This window comes from Anser brachyrhynchus, assembly GCF_964034855.1.
Source record: "Anser brachyrhynchus genome assembly, chromosome: 3".
Taxonomy (NCBI): Eukaryota; Metazoa; Chordata; class Aves; order Anseriformes; family Anatidae; genus Anser; species Anser brachyrhynchus.
This window is the reverse complement of record NC_137696.1, coordinates 9,240,030-9,260,592: the sequence shown is the minus strand read 5'-3', so window position 1 is coordinate 9,260,592 and position 20,563 is coordinate 9,240,030. Positions and strand designations below refer to the sequence as shown.

At 42.5% G+C, this 20,563-nt stretch overlaps 1 long non-coding RNA gene across 3 annotated transcripts in view; it reads left to right on the top strand.

The window, feature by feature from the left end:
- Positions 1-20,563, top strand: part of LOC308193189 — a 61,689-nt gene that overhangs the window by 8,702 nt on the left and 32,424 nt on the right. For 2 of the 3 annotated variants that reach the window (XR_013949450.1, XR_013949452.1), the window contains 2 exons: positions 1,573-1,715; positions 2,832-2,978. This is a non-coding gene — a long non-coding RNA (uncharacterized lncRNA). The remainder of the gene's footprint in view (positions 1-1,572; positions 1,716-2,831; positions 2,979-20,563) is intronic. The other variant, XR_013949451.1, reaches the window with a different exon arrangement.

Sequence of the window (20,563 nt, the reverse complement as noted above, 5' to 3'; positions counted from 1 at the left end):
CAAATCGTTTATTAGCTAGCCACATTTGTAATTTCTATTTCTCATATTGTTATGCCCTGTATTCTGGCAGCCTAAACAAGAAGAGCTAAAATTACATAAATAAGATATGGTATTAAAAGAGAGTGGTACAACTGATCCAAAATAGCACTCTGAGTTGCTCTCTGTTCAAATGTGTCCTACAAGTTTTCATTCTTTACAGAGAAATAAAGGGTGGGAAAAATACGCCGCCAGTGCCATCTTAGTCTTAACTAAGCTATAACTGCACACCAAACCATTTTTAAAAAAATCTGCTTTGGTAATTGAAAACAATCTGTACAACATTTAAACCATCAGGAAAGGTAGTTCTGTTTTAGCTGGCTGGAAGTACACTTAAAAGAAAGGGTCTGATTGCCTTCACGTTTTCATTGCTGTTTTATAGACACAGTCCCAAGAACTGGGATTTATTTCGTAGGCATAAATGACTGGAAAATTATGTGAAAATGATGCATTTTCTCTTCTTAGTTTGGTGTATCTGTTGCAATTGTTTTTGGTAAATTACATGAAAATCGTCACATTTAGTATTAAAAAGGTTTAAAATTTAATCATTTGTGAGTATTGGTAACTGCCCATTGTTAGTGGCTGCTCTTAAAGGCCTAAGGCCTTTGGAATCAGAGATTATAAACCTGTAACTGTGGTAAAAATGGTAATATGTATTGAAATGAAGTGACAGAACTACTGCAATAAAAGATAAACATGCTAGGTAAGCTCCTGAACTAATGGCATTATTGATATACCTTTGCTGTAAGCGGATTTTCTCCCTGTCTACCTCTTAGCAAAATTTGGTCCATAAACAGTAGAAATCTGTCTTGGTCAAAAATAGTTGTATTTTGCAGGTGCTCTTGCTCTCATATATAACTACAGTAGAACATGGTAGGACAATTAAGTATTTATCAAAAGGATACAGATATGGTACTTGACAAACTACATAATTCTTGTTGAGTTATAAAAAATGTAACTTGTAACAACAACAACAAAAAAACAACCCATGGCTGAAATGCTCTATACTTCGTAATTAAAAATCAGCTTAAAGTAGTTCAAAAGGAGGTTTTCCTCATTCTGAAGGTTAGGTTTTTAAAGGGCTTTAGGGAATTTACAGGATCGATCAGATATCTCCTACTTCTGTTCACTCCTGTGTAACTAATTTATTCAACTCAGAACAACTCGATGAGGGAGTGGTAATGTAACAGTGGTAGCTTTACATGAATAAGACACCAGCCTGGACCAGGTTTTCCTCTGCATGTGAGAACATATATTCATTTCATGCCAGTCTGTAGTTCACTGAATGCTTTACCGCAACTTTTTGTTATGGGGGAATCTGTCAGATGGGATGTGTGAATGCAATTACAGATAACCCTGTGAAGCTGCTCGGTGAAGGTGCTTTATAAGGTGTTGGTGGAGACAGGTAAGTCTGTATGGGCTTTACTCTGGGTTTGTAGAGCCTGGCAGTGAGACGCATGCTTAATTCATTTGTTCTTGGTTTAGTGTTCGTCTTAGTCTGTGATGTGAATTCATTTTCTATGGCACCCCTGGCAGGTAAGTGGGAGTCCCTGATGCCTTTCTCTTGGGAATACGGCTCACAAAAATACTGCTTTTTGAACTGCACTCCTGGGGGAAGGTCTCTCTGAACTGCTCCAGACTTCATCCCTATTTCTTCAAAGTAATTTCAGTAAAGACAGGCAAGTCTCAAACAGCGTTATTAAAACCTTTATTATAAACACCTTTTCCCTCTATTTTATAAATTCTAAAAGGCACTTTTTTTTTTTCTTAAGTCAGTGCAAAACATTTCTTTATTTACATGAAGAAATTCCTTCATCTATTTGAGAGAGACGCTTGGTTTGTGCATGCTACTGCAGTGCACGGGAACATTTGCTGCTGATTAAAGGGGTACGGCTCAGTTTGCAAAGCGAAGTGCCAGTACAAACATATTTCTCCCCTTCGCCTTCTGGTCTCTTTCAAACTTGAATTTTCCAGGTGCTAAATGGTCTTCACTCAGAGAAAAGACCATCTGTGTTTTTTATTGATGTTCAGATGAATAAAACTTTGCAGAGAAGAGCTTATTTCACTCTTTCTCCTTTTCCGCCTCAACACCAAAGTGAGTGGCTTTGCAGGAGGAAGGTTTTGTGGCTGTGCCAAACAAATTGGCGGAGGTTGCTGGGCCTTGCAAAATCATGCTGACCTGTGACTGGAGTGGCTCTGCACTCCCTTTATCCTGTTGGAATTATCTGTGTAGGGTTTTCAATGTGTCAGAGAAATGCTATTTATCCTGTTGATGGTGAAAACAAAAACATTGCGTTGTGTGATTCTTAAGCTGTAAAGTCAAAGGGACCGCTTCCCAGCCACTACTGTTGGTAGGGCTTCTCTGCTCAAAGCAAAACTGGGGGATGGAGAAAAATAAGAAGCAAATGAGAGTTTTCTGAATGCCTTTGCTAATGCCGCTTCAGTGGGGAATGTGAAACTCCAGGCTATAATTGTGGAGGTGGTTTGATGACAGTGTGCAGTGCAGCCCTCCAAATTTGAACATAGACATGCGTGTCCTCCTCTCGGCCGTGGAGCTTGTAGCTCCAAAACCAAAAGGTTTCCCTCAAAATTTAGCAGTGCTCTTTTGTTGATCAGAGGAGTGAATAATGACTGGGAGATTTTGGTATTGGGCAAATACCAAAATATAGTTCAAATATCAAAATGAAGTTCATATAATACAAATTACCAAATTACAAAAATGACAGTATTCTGTGTTTTTGCAATGTCTAATTAACAGCCTTGTGAATAAGAGTGCCACTATTTCTTGTCTGTAGGCCTTGTCTAATACTCTGACACCCCCTTCTCGAACCAGAGTGCTTCCTCTGAAGGCCCCAGTGCTGCAGCAAGAGGAGCAGTACACCCAGGCTTTGTCAAGGCTCCAGTTTGCTGGACTGTCATCTTGCCTCTCAGCAGCAACAAAAGTGAGTCACAATTTCCAAAACACTTGACGAGTGTATTTTATTTGCAAAAGCAGCGCCCAACAGAGGTGCAGCAAGGAGGCCCTTGCCTAGGCAGGTGGCCCGGGTGCATCTTGCAAGGGGTAGGTGGCAAAGCTTGTCAGCAGCTGATCCACTTTAAAAGCTCATGTATTTTAATTTAAAATAACACTGATTCTTATGTGGTGTTTTGTCCAATGTACCAGCTGTTTTCACAAATGCGTTTCTACCTACTCCAAGACTTGCTATAAATTTTGTAGTGGCAGAGGGTTTAATAAATTACATGAGAAAAGAATGAAGAGGCAAGTCCAACCTTTAACCAGAGAGCGAAGGAATCACATGAATGTAGATCATTTTTTTTCACCCTCTGTAATGAATGTACAATATTTTTCTCCATTACTAGCGGTTGGCTCTAGAAGAGAAAATACAGAGGCTAGTGACCCAAGGCCATAGAAATGAGGGAATACTAGTACATAAAACCATTTGCACTAAAATATTAAACTTGTCCAGAAGATAAATAATGCTGTTTGTTAGTAGCAGTAAGAGAGCGATGGTATGCTGTCAGCCCTCATAGGTTAGCCTGTGCCACACATTGCCTGGGGGCTAAGGGCTTGATGGATGCTCCCTGCCATCCTGGTGTGGCAGGAATAGATCAAGATTTGGTGTTTCACACTTAACTCAGCAGATCACGAAAGAGAAGCCGTGAAGCAGAGTTGATCGTTAATTTGTTGAGTGTATGCATTCATACTGCTGCAAATCTGTGTAACTCAGTCTATTTCAGGACTGTACAGTCTTTAAGGGACTAATGGCTTGTTCTGCAGCACTTGCACCTGCCTACACCAGGGGAGCTGATAGGATTTAAAATATATATATATATATGTAAAGTTTGAAGAATTTTAAAGAGAGCCCCTTCTCAGAGCATAGAGGGTGGGCAGCTTGGCAGTGATGTTCGAAGAAGGTGGGCCCACCATTTGACTTCTGTTGTGTGTGCCATCTCTCTCTGCTGCTGGCTCGAAGCTGGCATTGCCCATGGTGAATTGCAGTGCACACCGAAATCCTGCAACTGTTTTCTGCCTCGGCTGGGCAGTGCACAAGCTGAGGACATGCCCTGGTACCATCCTGTTCCCATTTTTGCACTGACTTTTCCTTCCTCAGTACTGGGCATGCAGTGAAAACAGCTGGCATGGCAGCAGCTTCCCAGGCATGTAATTAATCTGCATTCATAGCCTAGCTTTTACGGTACCTACAGGTGAGTGTGTGCTGGGGACAGCTGGATGTTATGCTGCCTTGTCTGAATCCCAAAGGGTTATTGGTAAGCAGTATTATCAGTATACATGAGCTTAAAGTGGATACTGCTAAATGTGTTGCAAACTTTTAAAAGTGAATTTGCCAAACTGATATTATTCTAGGGCAAGAAATAAATAACTTGCAGGTTTGCTTGCAGTCAGTCGTGCGTGGCCATTTAGAGCCAATGATGCAACAACAGGTTGTTAAACAATTTTAAACAAGCCCATTTTGAACATTGTGAAACTAACATTTAATGAAGTGAAACATGGATCAATGGTAAAATCTGTGCGGTGGCTCAGTTGTATTGATTGCAAGGTTCAAAGGCGTTCGGTATGGACCTGTTAAACATCTATAATGTTGAGGCTGAAATGATGCTTGGCAAGTGCTAAAAAGGCTGAAAAGGCAGTGTGGGTGTGTTTGCTGCTTTCATGCAACCTGCTGGTTTTCTGAGTCAGTAAGAAGGGCTGGGAACCTCCAGGTCACACAGGAGATGCTCCAAGTATCTCTTTACCGGTGTGCAAAGAAAGGGAGAGATGCTGGTGTCGTGGCCAAGGCACTACCACGGAAGCTGCGGCTGCTGAGCATGGAGGTGCCACTGCTCTCCCTCAGCGGCAATGCTTGTGCAACGCTTGCCTTTGGCTTCCCGGCGTGGTTTTGGCAGTTGCATGTGTGTGTGCACCTGTACAAGCGCTAAACTTAGTCTGAGCAGGGCAGACTGTGCCGGTCTCCCCCTGCGGCGTGGCCCCTCCATGCTCTGTGCTCGTGGCGGTGCAGAGGGCCATGCGAGGTGGCTGCGGGGCGAGGATTCGCTGGAGACTGCATCTGCCACAGTGGCTGTTTGGTAAAGCAGGTGAGTGTACAATTTAGCTGTGTTTGGCTTTGGCCCACAAAAAGCTGGGTCCTGGCTTCAGTCTGGTCTCCGACATGGGAAGATGTATGGTCAGGCAGACAGTGCTGCAAAAATAAAATCAATACAGATCAACTGAAGAGTTTTAATCTCGCCTCATAAAAACTCTGCATCACTCACTTGCAAATCAGAATATTGTGATGCACTATGTTACGTATCAACATGTATACACACATCCAAAATGCACCTCTCTCTGTTGCGTGCACAGAAACTCACCCAGCCAACTTCCATGGGCAGTACAGCAGAGCAGTGCTGTAGGAAACAGCGGGGTTTAGGTGCTGTGCTTGATCCTGACAGCTCATACTCCTGTTAACTGGTCTGATGACAGTCAAGCTCCAAACAACCACATATAAAGGGCACTCTTTCATAAAACAGCAGGTATATCTCCTGCATATGTTCTGACAACAGCAATTAAAAACAGCAGCACACCAGGGAATTGCTAAATACAGCATGGCCTGAAGTTATAAGCTTCTGTTTCCTGGATTTTTTGTTGTGACTTGTGCTTTTTCCCCTTATGTATGGTGCAGGAGAACTTAAAGGTCAGGTGAGCAAACCAGCAGTGGGGCAGGAGAAGGAATTTAGAATGAGGTTTTGCTAGCCCATTGTAGCCAAAACTCCTGCTGGGTAAGGAGGAAAAAGTAGTGCTGAAGGTGAGGTGTGGGGACTTGAGAACATCAGGGCGAGCGCCCTCCAGCCGGGGCTGCAGTGATCTGGGATGTAGGAGGCCCTCTGCAAGAAGTGTTGCCTTTAGGAAACCCTTGTCCTTTAGGCAATGCAGAAAGAGGGAGAGCTTTAATTCTTGAATGTCTTAATTCAGGACAACTTGATGTCGTTGCTGCAGTAACGCACGTTTTGCTCGTGCATAGATTTATTTTACAGAGACTGAATGAAGGAGAGAGCGCTCTCCTTCTCAGTGGTATAGAAGCATTTATGGATGGTTTGGTGTTTGGTTTAACAGCTTATGCTTTTACAGACTTGAAATCTTGTTTGTATTACCTAAATAGATATATGCTATTTCCGGAAGCTGTTGCTACTGCTAGGCTTTTATGACAATCTTTTCATTTTTAGTGTGGGAGAGGTCACAGCACTTTGCTAACTCAAAATACCTGACAATGACAACAAAACCCAAATTTCATTAAAGGAAAAAAGGGGTCAGCACTGTACAGGCTGATTATAAATAGTGCCGCCAGTCAGTACCTGATAGTTTATTGGACCTTATGAAACTCCTGATATCCAAATGTGTATTTTAAGAAGCCATTTGACCTTGGGCATCTCTCCTGCTGGGGGATGCTCTCTGCTGTGTCATTGGTTCAAAATCAATAACCTCCAGCACTGTCCTGTGAGCGCACCGGTATTTAAGGGTGATATTGTAAAATGTGACATTATTCTGCTGACAAATGACTCGATACTGATATCCCTGTGGAGAAGGGTGGGCAGGGCTACGTGGTGACTCTAAAACTTCACTGGTAATGAATGAGGAAAAAAAAACTGCTGGGGATGCCATTTTATCCATTTAGCACTGGGATCTGCTGCCCTTGTATCAACCTTTATCATCATGGCCCACAGGTGCCTGAGCTAAACCTGCTTGTCTGTTTTATTTTCCCAATTTCATAATGTTGTTAGAACTCTAAAATCCATAGGTTATTTTATATCTTGCTTTTAATAATTTTAGCAGCCTGAAGACCTGTGTTTGCAGAACTGCTTAGTGCCTGGCTTGGACGCAAACCCAAGGTTGTAGTCAAAAGATCAGTGCCCAGTTCTCACTTTTAGGGCTGCCTGGAGACTTTATGCTGATGTCTCTAAATTGATTGAGGCTGGGCACCAGGGAGAGAGGAGAGTCATTTGGTGCTGGGTCAGATGGGAATAAACTGGCGCTGACTGCATCTAGCGCAGCAACTGAAAGAGGGCTTCAAGCTAGCAGAAGTGTCTTCCTGTAAAGGATGAAGCAAAAATGTCAATGTCTTTAAGACTGATACTTAGTTCATGCGAGGGGATATATGTTGGTAGACAGAGGATTGGTTCGTTGATTTGCAAAGGTTTTTTTTCTGTGCTTTAAATATTTACGGCTCCAGACTAGCCAAGATATTATCTGTAGAGGAGTGCTCTTCGTGGCCTGGGTTGAGTGTGTATTTTCTGCATTCCTGGTTTTGGAAGTAGGTCGTACACCAAATCTAACTGAGCTCTGAATACTTCAGTTTTCTTCCTGCATTTGAAGAGATGACACACAAACTTTCTGTGAAGTAGTTTGACAAATCTACTTACAGCAATCAGCTGCTCTGTAGCTCAGATTTTAAAATTAATCGCCTTTCAGAAGAATAATACTGTTACTTTCTTGTAAGCATGTGGCTCCTAGCATCCGTCTGTGTAAACAAACCTCATTATCTTTAGCTGGATGCAGACTGTGAGGGTAAGAGAATCGCTGAGTGCAAGTGTATGAATAGATGTGCAATTGCAAATTTCCAAAATAACTTTTTAATAACATCTTTTAAATGTTTTAGGTACTAAAGGGCTCAGCGTGTCTCTTCATAATATACAATGTGATTAATTCAAATGAGAAAAAACAGTCATGCAGACAGGCTTTACAGCTAATGAGCAGGATGCATAAAATATGCTCTGCCTCACCAAAGTATTATTGTCTTCTGACATTTTTGCAAACTCCCATGGAATTTGTTTTGCATTAACTGCTGTTAGTGAAGATGGAGTTGGTGAATTATTGCCTCTTTATTTTGAGACCTGAACTAATTCCCTGTGCAGGTTTTTGCAAGTTTTCTTTGCACAGTTCTGAGTCCCAAAAGCACAAGCAGTGAAGTTGGCAGTAAATGGCATTCCTGCATCACTGAGGACTACATTATCAATCATAAGCAAAGACAGTGGACTTGTAAATCCCTCCTTTTTTTTTTCTTTCCTAATATATCATCTTAAAAGTTTGTTTCCTGTTTTAGTCCCTTGTACATTGCCTGTGCAATGGGTTTTTAAATATATAAATCCCAGATCTTGACAAAGGGGGCTTGTCATCTAACCCAGAGGAACCTCCCTGAGTCAATTCTAGATGGTGGGTAGTGGGAACCTTCTGATGCTCACTAGCTGTCCTCTGCTAGAGGCTGTGGCAGAGTCTCCGAAAAGGAGAGACCCCAAAACACTACCCATTTGCAGACGTCTGGACGCTTGGGTCTTTCAAAGGAAAATGTTTATGAATGAAGAAGAATCAAGTCTTCCTTGCTTTTGTGTGTAGTTTAAGTAATCTCTTCGTGTTATTCTCCACATTGCTGAGCACATTTTTGCTAACTCTCTATTAATGGTTCTAGACCTGCCTGTGTGTCTCCCAGGACTCAGGTGTGCAATCACTGTCCCTTCATCCATTTCAGACATTTGATATGAATAAGTGCATTGCTGTGCTGGAGTAGCAACCACAAGCTATACTTAGCATTTGTAAAAACGGACTCCCTCCCCAGCCTGAACAACAACAACATGTTGCTGGGAAGGTGTGTTGAAGGGAAATCCCCTTAGTAAAGCCTAGTGTGTGTTTTCTTCAGTGAGCTTCCCCACTGTTTGACTTTGTGCCTGGTCACGGGCCATGTGCAGAGCACCTCCCAGTACTCTCTACGTGAAATTACAGTAAGCTCATTTACCAGAGAGCACTTCATTTCCCTTGCTCAATCAGAAAACATTTTTTGCTTTCTAGCTTCTTGAGTCATCCTTTAGAAAAAAAGATTTGCTACCCTAGAAGAAAACAGAAGTAGAGTTGTTAAAGAGATAAATGACAGAGTCAGCCTTAAACCCTGCACTTTCAATTTATTTGAAGAAAACGCTCAAGGGGTGTGAATATAGGACATCTGTCTCATATTATTCCCAAAGCAACCTGCGTGTTCAGCTGCAAACATCCCCACCTGCTCCTCTAATGAGCTCAGATCTCACAGTGTTCCCCACTCACCCCTTTAAACCTGGACAGAGCTCTCTGAAGCAAAGGGGTGCTGCCCAAAATTTAGCATAGGGCGAACCCGAACCCTCTACACACGTGCTGTTGGAATCTTTTCAGCTTCCATGCTACTGGAGTTGTGAAGGCTACATCAGGCGTCACTGCAGGTGGTCCTAATGTAGGATGTTGTGTGTGAAATTAGAGCGGTCCTGGGGCTGGTGAGTACCCCGGGCTCTGGCCTTCAAGGCAGGATTTTTCAGCATGATCCTTTTCTAATGCACCACTGGAGTTTGACATTTACAATCGGCTGCTTACGCAAACTAAGGAACAGCAGAAAGAAAGTGATTTTTCTTCTCCCTGTCCTTTACTTTTATAAAGTAAATATCACAAAGAAATGCTTTGCAGGTGCTTTTTAGCACAGTAAGCATAATGCCTAGGGAATGCAGTTGAAATCCTTGGCCAAGGCTGCAGAGTCATTGTATTTCAAAATTCGTATGACTTTGGTGAAAACTCTGGACCAAGTGCTTGCAACCTGCAGAGATGTCCATAGCAGTGGAAAAAGTGCTCCAAAATGGTTCGGTCAGCTGCTCAGGCAACCTTCTTCGCACCATGCATAGAGAGAAAGGGGACGTCTCTGAAACTCTTCAGAAGCAGCACATCCTGCCCCAAGCACCCTGGTCTGAAGGGGTCTGTGGCAGTGTGTTGCCTGCGCTCCTTTGGAGACTGGAGATTACAAAATGCGTTCAGCTGTACCTGAATGCTCTGAGCTGACTTCTCTTGACCCAGCAGAGTAAATAGGTGGCAGAGGAGGCAAAAACATGTTCTCGTGGTCTCCCAGGAAAAGATTCCTTCTTGGGCAAAAACATTCCTGACAGCATTTCTATGTGTTCGTCCTTGGACCATATTTTTTTTCTTCCTGTACAGCCAGATGAACATTTTCAAAGGGTGGATCCTTCCCCTCATTCAAGCATAAGGACCTTTGGTATTTTTCTGATGCTAAACTCTGCTGTTAATTTGCCATTTGCTTCATGTGATGGGCTTTGCCTTTTACCAGCTACTGTTTCATGGGGTAGTGTTGACAGGGGAGGATGCATCTCTGATGGATTCCCAGGAGGGCTTAGTGCAGCATCTTTGTGATGTGGGCATTGACTAAGGAAAATAAGTGAAAACCTTGTCAGCACCTTCCAGTAAATATTCTGAAGTAATTTAATATAATAAACATAATGTACTAGGCCTTCTAACTGTCTTTTCACCAGCGAGTGATGATTTCTGCCTGGAGAGCCATAGGGATGCAGATGTGTGTGGGGAGGACTGGGCAGCCCCCGTCGGAAGCCTGTGGCTGCATTCAGCACAGCAGGCTGGTGTTGTTGCAGCCACTTTGCTGTCCTGCATCCAGTTTTGGTAGTGTAAAGGTGAGTTGTGTAGGAGCTGTGAGATGGGACAGCTGTACCTGACAGCCCTGAAGATACTGTCTGCAGTCACAGACCAAAAAGAGCATCTCTGAAATAGTGAAAATGGCTTCTTGAGGTCATCTAAAATATCACCAGATACGAAGGAGACAGATTAACTCTCCCAAGCCAGTAACCTTCCTGCTTTTGTCATCCCGAGCAAACAGACTCTTGTTCCTTACTGGTATTTCATTTCCTTTGCCACTGATTTTTCAGAGGGTCAGGGCAAATATCAACAGTGCTTTTTTGGCACCAGCACAGTCCTGGCTGTTGGGCTGGGGTGAGCTGCAGCAGTGCTGCAGACCAACCTGGGGGATAGCTGGGGGCACTGGAGCACTTGGCAGCTTTGCTTGCGCCTCTGCTCCTCCCGCTAGGTGCCCTGCATCAGCTGGTGGCCCCTCAGCTTGTGCTGAAAGCATGTTGCAGGGAGGCTGTAAGCTGTGTGATCAGCTGTGATGTGAAATCCAATAGTTCTCAAAGAGAAGAGATGATTATCAGAAAGCTTTTGTGTAAATGGTGGGATTCTCTGTAACTGGAAATCTTTGTCCACTCTTGGAACAGGCTGGATGAAACTTAGCAGTGGTAGCTTCAGTAAGGATGTGTGAAAATGTGATCTGCAAAATGCAACCAGAAATTGCACGTAACAAAAGGGGATCTGCACAGAAGTATTTCAATAGAGACCCTGTGAGAATCGTTTTTGTGATGCTAACAGGTAGTCTGGCTCTGCTGCTGCCTCCCCAGGATGGTGGAACTGAGAACTGAGCTATGGCTTCCGCTGCTGGAGCGACTGGAAGCAAATAGCTGCCTTCTCCACAGGAAGAAGTGGCAGTCATTTGTTCATCTGGTGGACAGTGCTCAGTGTGGAGCATTCAGATTGTATCTAACTGCAGCTTTTCCATTAAAAAAATAAATCCCGTGGTAATTAGTTTTACTAGGTTTGGGCAAGCATGCAGTGCAAGGCTGGATGCTAAGGCAGATGATGCGTAGCTATTGGCGTGGTGCTTCACAGGTCCAGACATGCTCCATTTCTAGTAACTTTTGGTGCCTTTAGTGACATGTATTGCATAGCCATTGCATATACTGAGTCAGTGTAGGTAGCATAGTACATAGCTAAGTGCCTTTTTCCAGTGCCCAGTATTAAAACTTACGGTTTATAAGGTGATCTATGTGTGGAATTACATATTTTTGTCCTCTCTTTGTAAATGAGGTGGATATTTCCTGATATTGGCAGTTAGGCTTGTTGGGGCAGAAAAATAAATGAGAATAGGGAATTACAGAAGGTTGTAAACTCAGCTGAGCACCAACTATATATAATTATACCTAAGAAATGGCAATAATAGCTGGAAACTGTTGCCTGGTAGGAAAAAAAAAAATCCTCACAGAAGAATATCTCTGCTATTTGTAGCCAATTTCACATGGTCAGTAACTTGGTTATACATTGATTTCTGTAGATGGTACTTAAGCTCATAGGGTGGCATTTAGCATATTATTAGATCAAGTAAAGGAGGAGGCTGGACAAAGGACTAATGGACCACAGGGGGCAGTCAGGGCTCTGCTCCCAGTTAGATGTTAGCAGTAGTGATCTGATACCTCTTTACTAAGACCATGAGAAATGGGAGGTTATTGGGAAAAAAAGTCAGCACAACTTAAAAACTGGCCTCTTTCTTGACAGAAGAGGCCAAAGTGCAAACACTTGTCTTAAACCTGGAGATGGTCCACTCAACCTGGGACTGAGACGTGCTTACAGGCCCGATCGTTAGAGGAAGTATTTATCGGCCCTGTGTGCATCGCGCCTCTTCCCTGGGTGAGTAGGCATCTTGCTGAGCCACTACTGTAGTTTTTCCTCCAGGGAGAGAAACGATGATGTGCGCACAGCAGATGCTGAGCCCCATCAAAGCAGGGACTGAACTCCTCCTAAATAACTAAACACAGCACATACGCTCCTGATTTAGAAATAAGAATGAAAAAGGGCATTTCAAAAAGATTCCATTACTACTGAGGTTAACAGTGGCGCAGGGCTTTGTTCCCTGGTGTTGCTCGCTAGCCTTGCCTGCACATCATTAATAATAATACATGGCTGTGTGATCTGGTGTGCTCATGGCTGCAGGGTCACAGCCAGCGTGACAGGTCGGCGCCTGCACCATGCAGCTGGTATCCAGCATGAACAAGCCAAGTGTGGAGGACACAAAAGATCAGCTTATGCCTGTTAACCACAGGACACACTGTAAATAACTTCTATCCCTGCATGAATTCCGACCCATTTAATTCACTATCTCTATTCAATAAAACAACCGATTAACTCTGATACTATCGTTATCTCTACCAGTCAATGTATTTGCCTCAATTCTTTAGGGACAAGAGAGTTCTTGATACCTCAGCAGATTATTTGCAGGTATCAGTTTTGTTTAGGCACTGTGATTACTGGCTTTAACAGGCTGATTTCATTCCTGTAATATTCATGTTCATAACAATAACTTTTGAGAAACCCATTAAAAGTCTGTGATGGTAATTTAAAGGAAAGGTCATTTAAAATTTAAAAGAAAGGTTAAAAGAAAGGTGAATGTTCCCCATTCAATTATGATCAAGTTAGTAACTTTTGATGGATACATTAAATGATGCTGTCATCCCTGGGCATATCACAGAATCAAAATTACGCTCCTATTTCATTCAGAGCGTAAGTAATACCTGCAATTAAATGGTCTTCTAGTTAAGGCAGCTGCTTGCAACAGAGGAAATGTTTGCTGTTTTAAACTGCATTCAGCCAATTCTGCAGGTGTCTGCCAATAGACAGCAACCCATAATCTATATATAAATTACACAAACCCCCTTCATGACAAGAATATTATTAAAGCTGCAAAGTCAGACACTTGGAGGTGAAGAAACGCCAGCATCGAAGTTTCCTGAGTGACCTCAGTTTGTTCTCTCCTTCTACCATGCACATGCATAATGATGCAGTTTATAATTACATAGCCAGAAATTGTTGTGTTTTTTTTTTTAATGTCATATCTATTTATTTACCCAAAGGTTTTGGGTACCCCCAAATTGGGACTGTGCAGTGCCAGGGGCTCGTCTCTGGGACCATTAGCTATGGTCCTATTATTAGCAAAACAAATAAGGTGGTTTATGGAGTAACACCAGCACTGGATGGGTTTTGCCCTGGAAGGAGATGTGTTAGGAGTGCTGGGTGGATAAGGATGTGAGAATGGAGCGTGACACGTGTTGTACAAGTGCCATCAGAAGTGGGCTGTGGACTCCTTGTGTGTTAGAGTGAGCAAAAATATACTGGAGGTCTTTCTGGAGTTTCCCCTAACATCACGTGGCTCTGTTGAGCCCTGGTGGGATTTTGAGCTCATTTAAAATAACACGTCCTGGGGAATTTGGAGCATCACAGCAAGAACAAACAGGACAAGTTTCTCTGGTCATCTCTTCGGTGGGTATGAGATCAGCTCTAGATCAAAGCTTTGCTGTGTCTTCAGCATGTGTCTTCAGTCTAAATCCTCTCAGTATGTGCTGGGTCCCTTTCTCCTCACCGTTAGGTCTGAAAGCTGCCTTTGTAACGTCTCTGTGAAGTCTGGGCCAGAGGGTGTCCCAGCGCCTCACGCTCGCCCGCTGCAGAGATTGGGGTTTGCAAGTGCTTTTCTGGTCTCTCTCTGTGAAACAACAGCGCAATACAGATATTGAAGCATGAGAGATGAACTCGGGTCCAGAAAATGAGTACAAATTCGTATTTTCAGCATTAACTCTTCAGTTGCTCTAACTCTTTTATATTCTGTGCTTAGTTGTGTTTCCTTTTGAACTTGTTCATTGTAAATGCACCAAAAAGGGGAAAAAACAGTTTTATGTAGTGTGATTTTTTGATGAAGATGTTAGAGACGATGGATAAGTTTAAATTTATGGAACAAATGTGTTCATTTTACATGAAAAGTTCAATTGTTTTCTTTTTAAAAAGAAGTTTTTGTTTAATACATGACTTTACTCTTGCTTCAGAAGGCAAAGGAAATCCTGGTATGGAGCCAGGGAGTCATAACAGACATTAAACTGAAATTAGACATGAAAGATGTTTTAATCTTTTGTCTCTGCAGCCTGAGAGAGTGCTCCTTCTCAGCAAGCACATTGTGGAAAGGGAAATGCAACCTCATTGAAACAATGCTTTATTCCTCCAAGGCAGAAAAGTTTGAGTGCAGTATTTTTGGAAGCACTGGTCTGTGTTTGACTGGTCAGTCTGTGTAAACCCACCACTGGATTAGTGGGCTACTCTGCAGTTTTAAGCATCTGGCAACAGATGTCCCAAAAATCCGCACATCAGACTGCGAAAAATCAGCCTGGGAAGACCCAGGGAAGAACAGAAATTGTATACAACTTCAGTCCGTGAATAGTCTATGTGAGCGTACAATGAATCTAGCTGAAGTCAGATCCTTGGACAAGAAATGTGAAGAGATAGAGCAAAAAGGTTACAAGGATCACACCAGTAGCCAAAGGGTTTGCAGATCAATGTGAGCAGCACGCAGCACAAGGGGGCTGCTTTCTGGTGGTTTTCCCTGGCTTTTAGTGGCTCTGTGTGAATTGTCCTTCAGACTGCCTTCTGGAAGGGAAATATCATTCCTGGAGACAGGATTAGGCTACTAAAGATTGTCTGGAGAAAAAAAAAAAGCCACTGGTTTTGTTTAGAGAGAGATTTTTTAGCCTCAGCCTTGTTTTTTTGTGCTTCTGGTAACAGTGGGAACTGGGGCTGTGCAGATAGAATGAAAATACACATCAGCTGGGGTTAGAGAACTGCATTCGCCGTTGTGCTTTATTTCCTTCAGTTGCGTTTGCTCACACAGGGCTGCAATCTGGTAAGTCTCTATTTCAGGTAGTAAACTAAAATATGGAAGGTGCTTAAATTGCATAGATCTGAAAGCTCACGCAGAGTTTTGCTTCTCCAAACTACAATATCATTTAACTCAGCAGAAAAGTGCTGCAGATATAGTATAAGTAAGAGTCTCATCAGACTTGTGATGGACGGGGCGTGCTTATGAGACAGATGTCTCAAACACAACAGATATATGCAAGTCGCATTTACAGGTATGGAGCATCTCGATACCCTTGTAGCAAAGATTATTTCCCTCACAGATATGTAAGATTGTTTTTCTTCCCCTGAGTTGGGCTGGTGACTGAAGCTCATGTGCTTGCAATACACTCTCTTGCTGTCATTTGGTTGGCCTACTGGTTTCCCACTCGCAATAACATCTAAAGGTATATACGTGTGTTCCCAGAAATATGAGACTCTGCTTGTTTGGGCGACAGGAATCTGACTTCCCAGCTCGTTTGCTTTCTTTGACCTTTTGTTCACAGAAAGTCACACGATGCACCAGTCTGCCAGGGACCTGCACGCTGACTCTTAATTGTGCACCGTAATCAGCTGCTTGTTTGCAGCCCTCTGCAATGACTTGGCTTTGTCCTCCAGCTCAGGGCACGGCAGGAACAGACTCTGCAGGGTGAGGGCATGAAGGAAGCCACAGCGCGGCTGAAAGCCTCTGCTTCAGTGCTGTGAGGCTGACCGGGGTTGGGCAAGTGTAACTTCTTGTAAACTTAGCCTCTCAGCATATGCCTCAGCTTGTATTTTGTAGTGTATTTATTGGTAAAAGAAGCACAAAACACTGCATAAGCCAGTATTCCCTTTGGTGGTTTCCATTCCCCAAGGCAAAACTGGACCCAAAGCGCTGGGATCCTAAAAGCTTTGATTGCCCTACAAAGGTATCCATGCTCCTGGATTCATCTGAAGTCAGGAGAAATAGGTACCAGTCAGCATCTCCCAGGAGCTTGCAGGCTTACAGGAATGAGCCCCTGATATAGGCCACTGCAGGGTTAAACTGGGTGAAGCAGGGGAAGAAATTTTCATTGCCTAATCTGAGGTGAAGGAGTTGCAAAGTTTCTTTTCCTGCTTTCCCCAGAAAAGAAAGAGTGAAGGACCTGTCCTGCTGCCTTCTTTTTGCTTTGCATTAGTAAAAGTCTCTCTATAAGTTCTGTAGAGAAATGTGGATACTCAGTTGTGCAAAAACACCTTTATTTCAACTAGCTAAACTAGCAATCAAAGTACACTGTTGCAGAAATGAAAAGCACCAGGGATGGTCTAAGTGAGACATAATTTTATTTGTTCAAGGCCTGCTCTGCCTGGAGAACCAAAGATGTAGGTGTAGAAATGGAAAAATAATCTCAGCCTTGAATGAAAATGCAACATGCTCAGAAATGAGTTGAACAAGATAATACATTCTCACACTGTAGCCATCAGTGATGGTTTTGGAAAGGCCAAAGCAGATAAGCTTAGCCCTGAGGCTGCTCTAGTCTGATGGAGGAGATGAGCCTACGGCTTGGGATGGATCTCTGGGTCCTTTCTGGAAGATGTAGCTTCCAGGAGCCTTCCTGGAGCTTTAGCCTTTCTCTTCTAAAACAATCATCCCCTGCCTTGAGGAAATCTCAGGAAATATAATCTGCATAAATATAATTGCTGTAGCCCTGTCTTGACTGACATGTCTGCTGTTATCTCTCAGGACACTAAGAAAAGGTTGTATGTTTTTCTTCAAGGGAAAATTTCTTAAATTCTTGACGGCTTTTAGAAAAAAAGTTTTATATGCAGAGTGAAAATCTTTGATGGAGAAGTGGAAGAGTGAAATAAATATGAATTATAGCTCAGTTGTTTTGCTTTTTAAAGGTGAGGTCTTAAATTTCTGAAGTGGCCATCTAGATGCTAAAAGGTGTAACTTCTACAATTTGTTACAGCACATTTTCTCCTTTATGGCCAATAAAATAATACAGATGTTCTTGTCAATACCCCTCTGTCACAGCATGCAATTTCAGGTGTATTCCCTCAAACCAGAATACCACAGAGCGGTGTTTAGTCTGTTTTAGTGGTCCACGTGGTGGGCAGAAATTGGAATGAGCTTTACAAATTTGATAGGTAGTGACAACAAATCAGCAAAATGGTAAGATGAGAGATGTCATTCAGCAAGAGTAATTTGCTGTACTTCTAATTATAATTTCTGTTTTGAATAATTTGTGGTACTCCTATATGGTGTCTTACCTTTTGGGGGTAGATAAATCTGACTTAATTAAAGACTTAATTTCTTCGAAGTACTGCAAGAACTGATCAGTGGCTAGGCAGCACAGCACAGGCTGCACTGGGTGCCCTCTGATAGCACAGGGACTTCAGAAGTACGTGTTTGCACGCTTGGTACCTTGGCACCTTGGTTTTTGCTGTATGATAAATCAGTAAGTAATTTTGTTACCTACCACAAGGGAAAACGGTGTAACTTAGAAAGTATTGTTGGTAATTCAATCTGCCTGAATTTAAACATATCTGTATCTATCTGTCTGTCCTTACTTCTCTATACTTAAGACACTTCTGTTTAATAAACTCATGTTATTATAACTTAATACATTAAATATCAAAATATGTAATATGTAGTAAATACAGTCAGTAATATAAAATATTGACTATATTTGGTTTACTACACTTTAGCTTATTAACATGAGTTTTAATTAAGTCTAGTGAAAATGTTAGTTGTCTCCTTTAGCAGTTCAGTAGAGAAGTAGGACAAATTCCAGCAATAATTGCACTTAATCTCTTTAGGGAAAAAAAAAAGATATATTATGCTTTCTAGTGGTGAGTGTTAAGGAGAACATCATCTGGGGAGATCCGATGTTGGGTTAAAAAATGGACTGTTGCTTTATTTTATCTTTATTTAGGAATAAATAAATAAACTGATCCTGCATATATGTGTTTAACTTTACATGAGACTGAATTATATTTGCCTATTGCCATACTTCAAATTAGATGCATAGACATTTTCATCAATATCTTGAAATGTAACAAAAAATGAGGGTAAAATGTTATAAAAATCAAATGTGTGTTGCTCCATCTTCCCTCCCGCATTCTCTTCAGTGTTTGAAGTGCTGATTTGGCCATAACCAGCACCCAGTTTGTGCAATAAATTCCCTTTTGTAGATTAAAAATTAATTTCTTCATAACCCTCCTCTTGAATTCCTCCTCAGTACCATCATGTGTTTTTGGTTCTGTTTCAATCTCTTCTGTCATTCAAAGGCATCTCAGTCTAACCAGATTTGAAAGTATCTTTCCTTAAAGCTTGAGACCTTGCTTGTATTTACCATTGCAAGACCAGCCTTTGCTTCAGCCCTGAGCTTAGCCCCAGCTGTATGAGCTGGCCAAGGGGTGGACTGGTGGCTCTGCTTTGGAGATAAATAGCAGTGAGGATAACAATTTCTGCTGCTTGGGAATAAAATCAGGTAATGGAAATTATAGGTACAACTGAGGGAGTCATCTTTCTGGTTTTGGTGTTGGTTGCTTTGGATTTTGTTTTGCCTTTTTTTGTGTGTGTGTGAATATAGTAAGGCTTATGTTTGGTTGGCTATAATATCCTTGTTAGTAAGTGTTAGTGCGTGTATTTTGAATCCTTGCAAAATAAACAACCAATTTATGGGCTGTTCTGTAGATAAGTGAATTACAGAAATCAATGTGCTGACATTGATTTCTATTCAAACGCTGAAGAGCGCCTGCAGAAATACAGGTGATAATCATAGAATCGTTTTCATTTAGTTTGGAAAAGGCCTTCAAGATCATCAAGTCCAACCATGATATATTTGCTGGAGAGGGAATACTTCACTGAATAGATAAGGAGCTGATAAAGGAAAGTGCTCTGGATTCCAGATACCGTACTGATGGCAGGCATGACCTGCCTAAAGTACTACAGTTCAGTGACACACTTTGTGGTCTATGCGGGGTATTTCTAGTGTGTAGCTGGGATAAAGTAACCATATGACAGGCATGAAAAGGGTATTTCCAAAATTCTGGGCATTTTTACTAGTGTAAGTAGGAATAGCTCTGCCAAGAGAGCAGTGTAGATGGCTCACATCTAAAGCCCTCTCAGTGTAATAATTTTTCCACTGCTTTTTCAGGCACTTGATTTTTTTGCTTTAGCTGAGGAGCTTCACTAAAGCTGTACAAAATCTGGGGTTAGTCAATTGTTTATTTCCATTCTTGCTTGAGAAGATCAGCATAGAGGAGAACGTGTTTCTGGAGAAGATTTAGTTTAGTTAATTCCCCCCCCCCCCCTTTTCAGAGAGCACTCCATCCTAGCCTGTGGATTTCTGCCACATGACTTACTGCTTCTGTCCAGCAGTGAAGCGTTAGATGGCTGTTTCTGTCCTTTTCCTGTTGGGCTGTCTGAAAGTTGCTCTGGCTTCTGCATTCAGCCGATGATCTGAGTGCGACTGCTGAGTGCGTAGCAGATGAAGCGGTGGATATTGCTCTGTGAAGGGAAGCAATTGCATTAGGTGCTCTGGGAGAGGGCTGGGGAGCGTCTCGCACAGCATTTCCAAATCAGTGTGCTCCCGAGCTCTTCCTGAGCTTATTAGCACTGAGCCCTATTAATTCAAAGAAGCTGCTCTAGGACCTCTTGGGAGATAAGGGAAAATTAAATAAAAGAGCATAAGCGCTTGTAGGTGGATCCTTAATACCCCTGATGAAGGGAGCCCAGACTAAATGAGAGTTGCACCTCAGCCTCTGCCAGCTCCATTTTGGTGCAGGCACGGCTGATGGGCTGGAGGAAAGCTGTGGCCCTCCTGGCATTAAGCCAGCATCTTTCCTGGGGATCTCTGCCCAGCAAAACGAGAGCAGGGTATGGGACTGGCAGGGATATTGATTGAGACTCTCAGGATACGGTGGCAAACCGATTGTTTAAAGGGTGGTAGGAGCTTTATAAACCAACAAGTGGTGGTAAAACTGATGAATTGGAGGGAAGCTCTGCTTAAGCTTTGCTAAAGGAAGATGCTTTCTAAAGGAAAGTATTTCTCAGAGGGAGCTAATATGTAGCAATAAAGTGTGAACAACAGGCCTAGTGCTTCTATTGAGCTTTGAAAAATAAGGACAGGTCTTGCTGAAATGTGTACTCCTACAACTGGCAGGAATGGTGGTCCTGTGCTGGGAGAATTCACTTTCTCTGGGCATTGGCTCCTG